This window comes from Panthera leo, chromosome C1 (genome assembly GCF_018350215.1).
Source record: "Panthera leo isolate Ple1 chromosome C1, P.leo_Ple1_pat1.1, whole genome shotgun sequence".
Taxonomy (NCBI): Eukaryota; Metazoa; Chordata; class Mammalia; order Carnivora; family Felidae; genus Panthera; species Panthera leo.
The window spans coordinates 36,955,560-36,963,890 of record NC_056686.1 but is presented as its reverse complement, the minus strand read 5'-3'; the positions used below and the strand labels follow the sequence as shown (position 1 = coordinate 36,963,890).

Genomic DNA, 8,331 nt, shown 5'->3' with positions numbered 1-8,331 from the left:
GTGCAGACAAGGATGAGCCCGAGAACCTCCTGCCTGCCATCCTGTCTTCCTGTCTGTGTCTCCTGTCCCCTGTCTTCTGCCTCCCTCACAACCTCCATGATCTCCCCCTCTTTCCCATCAGACTGTCTGCCCTTCTCTGTCTCACCCTTTTCTAAGACCCTACTAGTTTTCTGTTACCCTCCTCCTACTCGGCTGTAGCCCTGACTGTGCATGTAACTCTCAATTACGCACCTGTCCTCTAGCCTGTCTGGCCTCTCCTGTCGTTATTCTTCCTGTGCCCTGGTCTGTCCTGTACTGTTTTGTCTTGCTGGTTTCCCAAATGACACAAACTTAGCCCCTTAAGGGACTGGGGCCAGACTGCCTGGCTTTGAACACTGGCTCTCCCTCTTACCAGTATATTGACGCTGGAAAGGCAACTAAGCTCTGGGTGCCTTGGTTTTCTCGTTCAGATTTTGACATTTATTTGAAAAAATCTGTTTCAGGTTGGGGCACCTGGGTTGCTCAGTTGGTTAAGCATCCGACTTCGGCCTAAGTCATGATCTCATGGTTCATGAGTTGGAAGCCCACATTGTACTCTCTACTGTCAGAGCAGATCACACTTCCAATTCTGTCTCCCACTCTCTCTGCCTTTCTCCCACTTGGCTTTCTCTCTCTCTCTCTCTCTCTCTCTCTCTCTCTAAAATAAATAAACATTTAAAAAATCTGTGTTAGAATGGTTGTGGATAAAATATATAATATTTTTTGCTCAGTGCCTAGGACATAGTAAGCAGTCAGTAAATGTTAGCTATTTACAAGTATATGTGCCCAACTATATAGAGGAAATCGAAGATTCAGAAAGGAAAAGACAGACTGACACACAGAATTCTGCTCCAAGTATCCCACTTCCAACCTCCCTCCACAGGTTGTCCAGGTGTGCTAGGTGCAAAACTGGTGCTGGGCCAAGTAAGGGAAGGAGTAGCGTCCAAATTCCCTTGGCTGGGACCAGAGAGAATGGGAAGTAACCACAGAACTTGGGCAAGGTTGAGAGGAATGAGTAAAGTGGTTACATACCCCTGGGTTTGGACAGGAGCCCCGATTTAGGGGGGAGAGGAATTCCAGTGCTGTGGGTTGTTTAATGAATCTCCTATCATGAAGTTGGGCAAAAGAGAAGGACTTTGGAGTTACAGTGAGATGGGTGAGGAACAGGGCAGAAGGAAAAGGGGACTCATGGAGGGTGTCTTCTAAAGAAATCCTCATGAAGGGGCGCCTGGGTGGCGCAGTCGGTTAAGCGTCCGACTTCAGCCAGGTCACGATCTCGCGGTCCGTGAGTTCGAGCCCCGTGTCAGGCTCTGGGCTGATGGCTCGGAGCCTGGAGCCTGTTTCCGATTCTGTGTCTCCCTCTCTCTCTGCCCCTCCCCTGTTCATGCTCTGTCTCTCTCTGTCCCAAAAATAAATAAAAAACGTTGAAAAAAAAATTAAAAAAAAAAAGAAATCCTCATGAAGATATTTTGTTTTTATTTTTCTGAATTTTGTTTTTTTTTTTTTTTTTTTTTTTTTTTTTATTTTTTTTATTTTTTTTTAATTTTTTAATATATGAAATTTACTGTCAAATTGGTTTCCATACAACACCCAGTGCTTATCCCAAAAGGTGCCCTCCTCAATACCCATCACCTACCCTGCCCTCCCTCCCACCCTGCCCTCCCTCCCACCCCCCATCAACCCTCAGTTTGTTCTCAGTTTTTAACAGTCTCTATGCTTTGGCTCTCTCCCACTCTAACCTCTTTTTTTTTTTTTTTTTTTTTTTTTTTTTTCCTTTCCCTCCCCCATGGGTTTCTGTTATGTTTCTCAGGATCCACATAAGAGTGAAACCATATGGTATCTGTCTTTCTCTGTATGGCTTATTTCACTTAGCATCACACTCTCCAGTTCCATCCATGTTGCTACAAAAGGCCATATTTCATTTTTTCTCATTGCCACGTAGTATTCCATTGTGTATATAAACCACAATTTCTTTATCCATTCATCAGTTGATGGACATTTAGGCTCTTTCCATAATTTGGCTATTGTTGAGAGTGCCGCTATAAACATTGGGGTACAGGTGCCCCTATGCATCAGTACTCCTGTATCCCTTGGATAAATTCCTAGCAGTGCTATTGCTGGGTCATAGGGTAGTTCTATTTTTAATTTTCTGAGGAACCTCCACACTGCTTTCCAGAGCGGCTGCACCAATTTGCATTCCCACCAACAGTGCAAGAGGGTTCCTGTTTCTCCACATCCTCTCCAGCATCTATAGTCTCCTGATTTCTTCATTTTGGCCACTCTGACTGGCGTGAGGTGGTATCTGAGTGTGGTTTTGATTTGTATTTCCCTGATAAGGAGCGATGTTGAACATCTTTTCATGTGCCTGTTGGCCATCCGGATGTCTTCTTTAGAGAAGTGTCTATTCATGTTTTCTGCCCATTTCTTCACTGGGTTATTTGTTTTTCGGGTGTGGAGTTTGATGAGCTCTTTATAGATTTTGGATACTAGCCCTTTGTCCGATGTGTCATTTGCAAATATCTTTTCCCATTCCGTTGGTTGCCTTTTAGTTTTGTTGGTTGTTTCCTTTGCTGTGCAGAAGCTTTTTATCTTCATAAGGTCCCAGTAATTCACTTTTGCTTTTAATTCCCTTGCCTTTGGGGATGTGCCGAGTAAGAGGTTGCTACGGCTGAGGTCAGAGAGGTCTTTTCCTGCTTTCTCCTCTAAGGTTTTGATGGTTTCCTGTCTCACATTCAGGTCCTTTATCCATTTTGAGTTTATTTTTGTGAATGGTGTGAGAAAGTGGTCTAGTTTCAACCTTCTGCATGTTGCTGTCCAGTTCTCCCAGCACCATTTGTTAAAGAGACTGTCTTTTTTCCATTGGATGTTCTTTCCTGCTTTGTCAAAGATGAGTTGGCCATACGTTTGTGGGTCTAGTTCTGGGGTTTCTATTCTATTCCATTGGTCTATGTGTCTGTTTTTATGCCAATACCATGCTGTCTTGATGATGACAGCTTTGTAGTAGAGGCTAAAGTCTGGGATTGTGATGCCTCCTGCTTTGGTCTTCTTCTTCAAAATTACTTTGGCTATTCGGGGCCTTTTGTGGTTCCATATGAATTTTAGGATTGCTTGTTCTAGTTTCGAGAAGAATGCTGGTGCAATTTTGATTGGGATTGCATTGAATGTGTAGATAGCTTTGGGTAGTATTGACATTTTGACAATATTTATTCTTCCAATCCATGAGCAGGGAATGTCTTTCCATTTCTTTATATCTTCTTCAATTACCTGCATAAGCTTTCTATAGTTTTCAGCATACAGATCTTTTACATCTTTGGTTAGATTTATTCCTAGGTATTTTATGCTTCTTGGTGCCACTGTGAATGGGATCAGTTTCTTCATTTGTCTTTCTGTTGCTTCATTGTTAGTGTATAAGAATGCAACTGATTTCTGCACATTGATTTTGTATCCTGCAACTTTGCTGAATTCATGTATCAGTTCTAGCAGACTTCTGGTGGAGTCTATCGGATTTTCCATGTATAATATCATGTCATCTGCAAAAAGCGAAAGCTTGACTTCATCTTTGCCAATTTTGATGCCTTTGATTTCCTTTTGTTGTCTGATTGCTGATGCTAGAACTTCCAGCACTATATTAAACAGCAGCGTTGAGAGTGGGCATCCCTGTCGTGTTCCTGATCTCAGGGAAAAAGCTCTCAGTTTTTCCCCGTTGAGGATGATGTTAGCTGTGGGCTTTTCATAAATGGCCTTTATGATCTTTAAGTATGTTCCTTCTATCCCGACTTTCTCAAGGGTTTTTATTAAGAAAGGGTGCTGGATTTTGTCAAAGGCCTTTTCTGCATCGATTGACAGGATCATATGATTCTTCTCTTTTTTTTTGTTAATGTGATGTATCACGTTGATCGATTTGCGAATGTTGAACCAGCCCTGCATCCCAGGAATGAATCCCACTTGATCATGGTGAATAATTCTTTTTATATGCTGTTGAATTCGATTTGCTAGTATCTTATTAAGAATTTTTGCATCCATATTCATCAGGGATATTGGCCTGTAGTTCTCTTTTTTTACTGGGTCTCTGTCTGGTTTAGGAATCAAAGTAATACTGGCTTCATAGAATGAGCCTGGAAGTTTTCCTTCCCTTTCTATTTCTTGGAATAGCTTGAGAAGGATAGGTATTATCTCTGCTTTAAATGTCTGGTAGAACTCCCCTGGGAAGCCATCTGGACCTGGACTCTTATTTGTTGGGAGATTTTTGATAACCGATTCAATTTCTTCGCTGGTTATGGGTCTGTTCAAGCTTTCTATTTCCTCCTGATTGAGTTTTGGAAGAGTGTGGGTGTTTAGAAATTTGTCCATTTCTTCCAGGTTGTCCAATTTGCTGGCATATAATTTTTCATAGTATTCCCTGATAATTGTTTGTATCTCTGAGGGATTGGTTGTAATCATTCCATTTTCATTCATGATTTTATCTATTTGGGTCATCTCCCTTTTCTTTTTGAGAAGCCTGGCTAGAGGTTTGTCAATTTTGTTTATTTTTTCAAAAAACCAACTCTTGGTTTCGTTGATCTGCTCTACAGTTTTTTTAGATTCTATATTGTTTATTTCTGCTCTGATCTTTATTATTTCTCTTCTTCTGCTGGGTTTAGGCTGCCTTTGCTGTTCTGCTTCTATTTCCTTTAGGTGTGCTGTTAGATTTTGTATTTGGGATTTTTCTTGTTTCTTGAGATAGGCCTGGATTGCAATGTATTTTCCTCTCAGGACTGCCTTCGCTGCATCCCAAAGCGTTTGGATTGTTGTATTTTCATTTTCGTTTGTTTCCATATATGTTTTAATTTCTTCTCTAATTGCCTGGTTGACCCACTCATTCGTTAGTAGGGTGTTCTTTAACCTCCATGCTTTTGGAGGTTTTCCAGACTTTTTCCTGTGGTTGATTTCAAGCTTCATAGCATTGTGGTCTGAAAGTATGCATGGTATAATTTCAATTCTTGTAAACTTATGAAGGGCTGTTTTGTGACCCAGTATATGATCTATCTTGGAGAATGTTCCATGTGCACTCGAGAAGAAAGTATATTCTGTTGCTTTGGGATGCAGAGTTCTAAATATATCTGTCAAGTCCATCTGATCCAATGTATCATTCAGGGCCCTTGTTTCTTTATTGACTGTGTGTCTAGATGATCTATCCATTTCTGTAAGTGGGGTGTGAAAGTCCCCTGCGATGACCACATTCTTATCAATAAGGTTGCTTATGTTTATGAGTAATTGTTTTATATATCTGGGGGCTCGGGTATTTGGCGCATAGACATTTATAATAGTTAGCTCTTCCTGGTGGATAGACCCTGTGATTATTATATAATGCCCTTCTTCATCTCTTGTTACAGCCTTTAATTTAAAGTCTAGTTTGTCTGATATAAGTATGGCTACTCCAGCTTTCTTTTGGCTTCCAGGAGCATGATAAATAGTTCTCCATCCCCTCACTCTCAATCTAAAGGTGTCCTCAGATCTAAAATGAGTCTCTTGTAGACAGCAAATAGATGGGTCTTGTTTTTTTATCCATTCTGATACCCTATGTCTTTTAGTTGGCGCATTTAATCCATTTACATTCAGTGTTATTATAGAAAGATATGGGTTTAGAGTCATTGTGATGTCTGTATGTTTTATGCTTGTAGTGATGTCTCTGGTACTTTGTCTCACAGGATCCCCCTTAGGATCTCTTGTAGGGCTGGTTTCGTGGTGACAAATTCCTTCAGTTTTTGTTTGTTTGGGAAGACCTTTATCTCTCCTTCTATTCTAAATGACAGACTTGCTGGATAAAGGATTCTCGGCTGCATATTTTTTCTGTTTAGCACACTGTAGATATCGTGCCAAGCCTTTCTGGCCTGCCAAGTTTCAAAGGAGAGATCAGTCACGAGTCTTATAGGTCTCCCTTTATATGTGAGGGCACGTTTATCCCTTGCTGCTTTCAGAATTTTCTCTTTATCCTTGTATTTTGCCAGTTTCACTATGATATGTCGTGCAGAAGATCGATTCAAGTTACGTCTGAAGGGAGTTCTCTGTGCTTCTTGGATTTCAATGCCTTTTTCCTTCCCCAGTTCAGGGAAGTTCTCAGCTATAATTTGTTCAAGTACCCCTTCAGCACCCTTCCCTCTCTCTTCCTCCTCTGGGATACCAATTATGCGTATATTATTTTTTTTTAGTGTATCACTTAGTTCTCTAATTTTCCCCTCATACTCCTGGATTTTTTTATCTCTCTTTCTTTCAGCTTCCTCTTTCTCCATAACTTTATCTTCTAGTTCACCTATTCTCTCCTCTGCCTCTTCAAGCCGAGCCATCGTGGAATCCATTTTGTTTTGCAATTCGTTTAAAGCGTTTTTCAACTCCTCGTGACTGTTCCTTAGTCCCTCGATCTTTGTGGCAAGAGATTCTCTGCTGTCCTGTATACTGTTTTCAAGCCCAGCGATTAATTTTATGACTATTATTCTAAATTCACTTTCTGTTATATTATTTAAATCCTTTTTGATCAGTTCATTAGCTGTTGTTATTTCCTGGAGATTCTTCTGAGGGGAATTCTTCCGTTTGGTCATTTTGGAGAGTCCCTGGCGTGGTGAGGACCTGCAGTGCACTTCCCCTGTGCTGTGGTGTATAACTGGAGTTAGTGGGCGGGGCCGCAGTCCGACCCGATGTCTGCCCCCAGCCCACTGCTGGGGCCACAGTCAGACTGGTGTGTGCCTTCTCTTCCCCTCTCCTAGGGGCGGGATTCACTGTGGGGTGGCGTGTCCCGTCTGGGCTACTTGCACACTGCCAGGCTTGTGTTGCTGGGGATCTGGCGTATTAGCTGGGGTGGGTAGGCAAGGTGCACGGGGGCTGGAGGGGCAGGCTTAGCTCGCTTCTCCTTAGGTGATCCACTTCAGGAGGAGCCCTGTGGCAGCGGGAGGGAGTCAGATCCGCTGCCGGAGGTTTGGCTCCGCAGAAGCACAGAGTTGGGTGTTTGCGCGGAGCGAGCAAGTTCCCTGGCAGGAACTGGTTCCCTTTGGGATTTTGGCTGGGGGATGGGCGGGGGAGATGGCGCTGGTGAGCGCCTTTGTTCCCCGCCAAGCTGAGCTCTGCCGTCCGGGGGCTCAGCAGCTCTCCCTCCCTTTGTCCTCCAGCCTTCCCGCTTTCCGAGCGGAGCTGTTAACTTCTGACCTCTCAGACGCTAAGTCGCGCTTGCTGTCGGAACACAGTCCGTCCGGCCCCTCCGCTTTTGCCAGCCAGACTCGGGGGCTCTGCTTGGCCGGCGAGCCGCCCCTCCGCCCCGGCTCCCTCCCGCCAGTCCGTGGAGCGCGCACCGCCTCGCCGCCCTTCCTACCCTCTTCCGTGGGCCTCTGGTCTGCGCTTGACTCCGGAGACTCCCTTCTGCTAATCCTCTGGCGGTTTTCTGGGTTCTTTAGGCAGGTATAGGTGGAATCTAAGTGATCGGCAGGACGCGCTGTGAGCCCCGCGTCCTCCTACACCGCCATCTTCCCGAACCTCCTATTTTTCTGAATTTTGGGCCTAAATTTGACTTTGGAGAAGAGAATCAGGAACAAGTAAGAGATTAAATTGTCCTCATCAGATATGTTTTCATAGGCTCTCCATGAGCCTTTAGTTCCCATCCCCTTCTCTAGCACTCCACCTGGTGAACTCCTATTCACCCTTAAAGCTCCCACTCTCCTGTTTTGTTTTCTCCTTCCCTCGTAGGGCCCAGCCTACACATCACTCTTTCAGGACAGGCTTTATTGTGTTTTCCTATAATGTTAGTTCTCTGCTTTTACCCTTTAGACTGTGAGCTCAAGAACATTGGCTGAGTGCATGAGTGACTGCATGAATTTGCATTCCTGGGAGGGACTTGGGAAAGGGATGATTACCCAACCTCACAGAAAGAGAAACTGAGGTTCAGGAAGTCAATGTCATTGGCTTCCTAAGTCATGAGTGTGCCCTGGGGCTGGAGGTCTGAGTCTCTGGCAGGTGCTCTGTCTGCTGGCCCATTCGGCCCCAGGCAAAACTAATGAGTGGATAGTGACAAGCATGGGGAACATTGCTGATGCAGCTGAGGCAGGTGGTCGGGAGAACCCCTGATTCTAATCCCAGCTGGCACTCTCAATGGCAGTTCTTCTGTGGCCACGTCACACAAGCTCCCTGTAAGACTTTTGCTTTCTGAAAAGGGATAATAATCCCAGCAAGCACATGTTCTCAATTTTATAACTGAACAGTGGTCTTCTATCAGTTTGTTTGCAGGGCTCTTGTCTGTTTGCAGCCAGCCATGTTGTGGCACTAAGTATACCTGGCACTTAGCGGGTGCTC

At 44.0% G+C, this 8,331-nt stretch overlaps 1 protein-coding gene across 2 annotated transcripts in view; it reads right to left on the bottom strand.

Moving 5' to 3' along the window:
* The window catches only part of LOC122226971 (cytochrome P450 4X1-like), a 104,851-nt gene that overhangs the window by 77,643 nt on the left and 18,877 nt on the right, over positions 1-8,331 (bottom strand). The window lies entirely within an intron of this gene.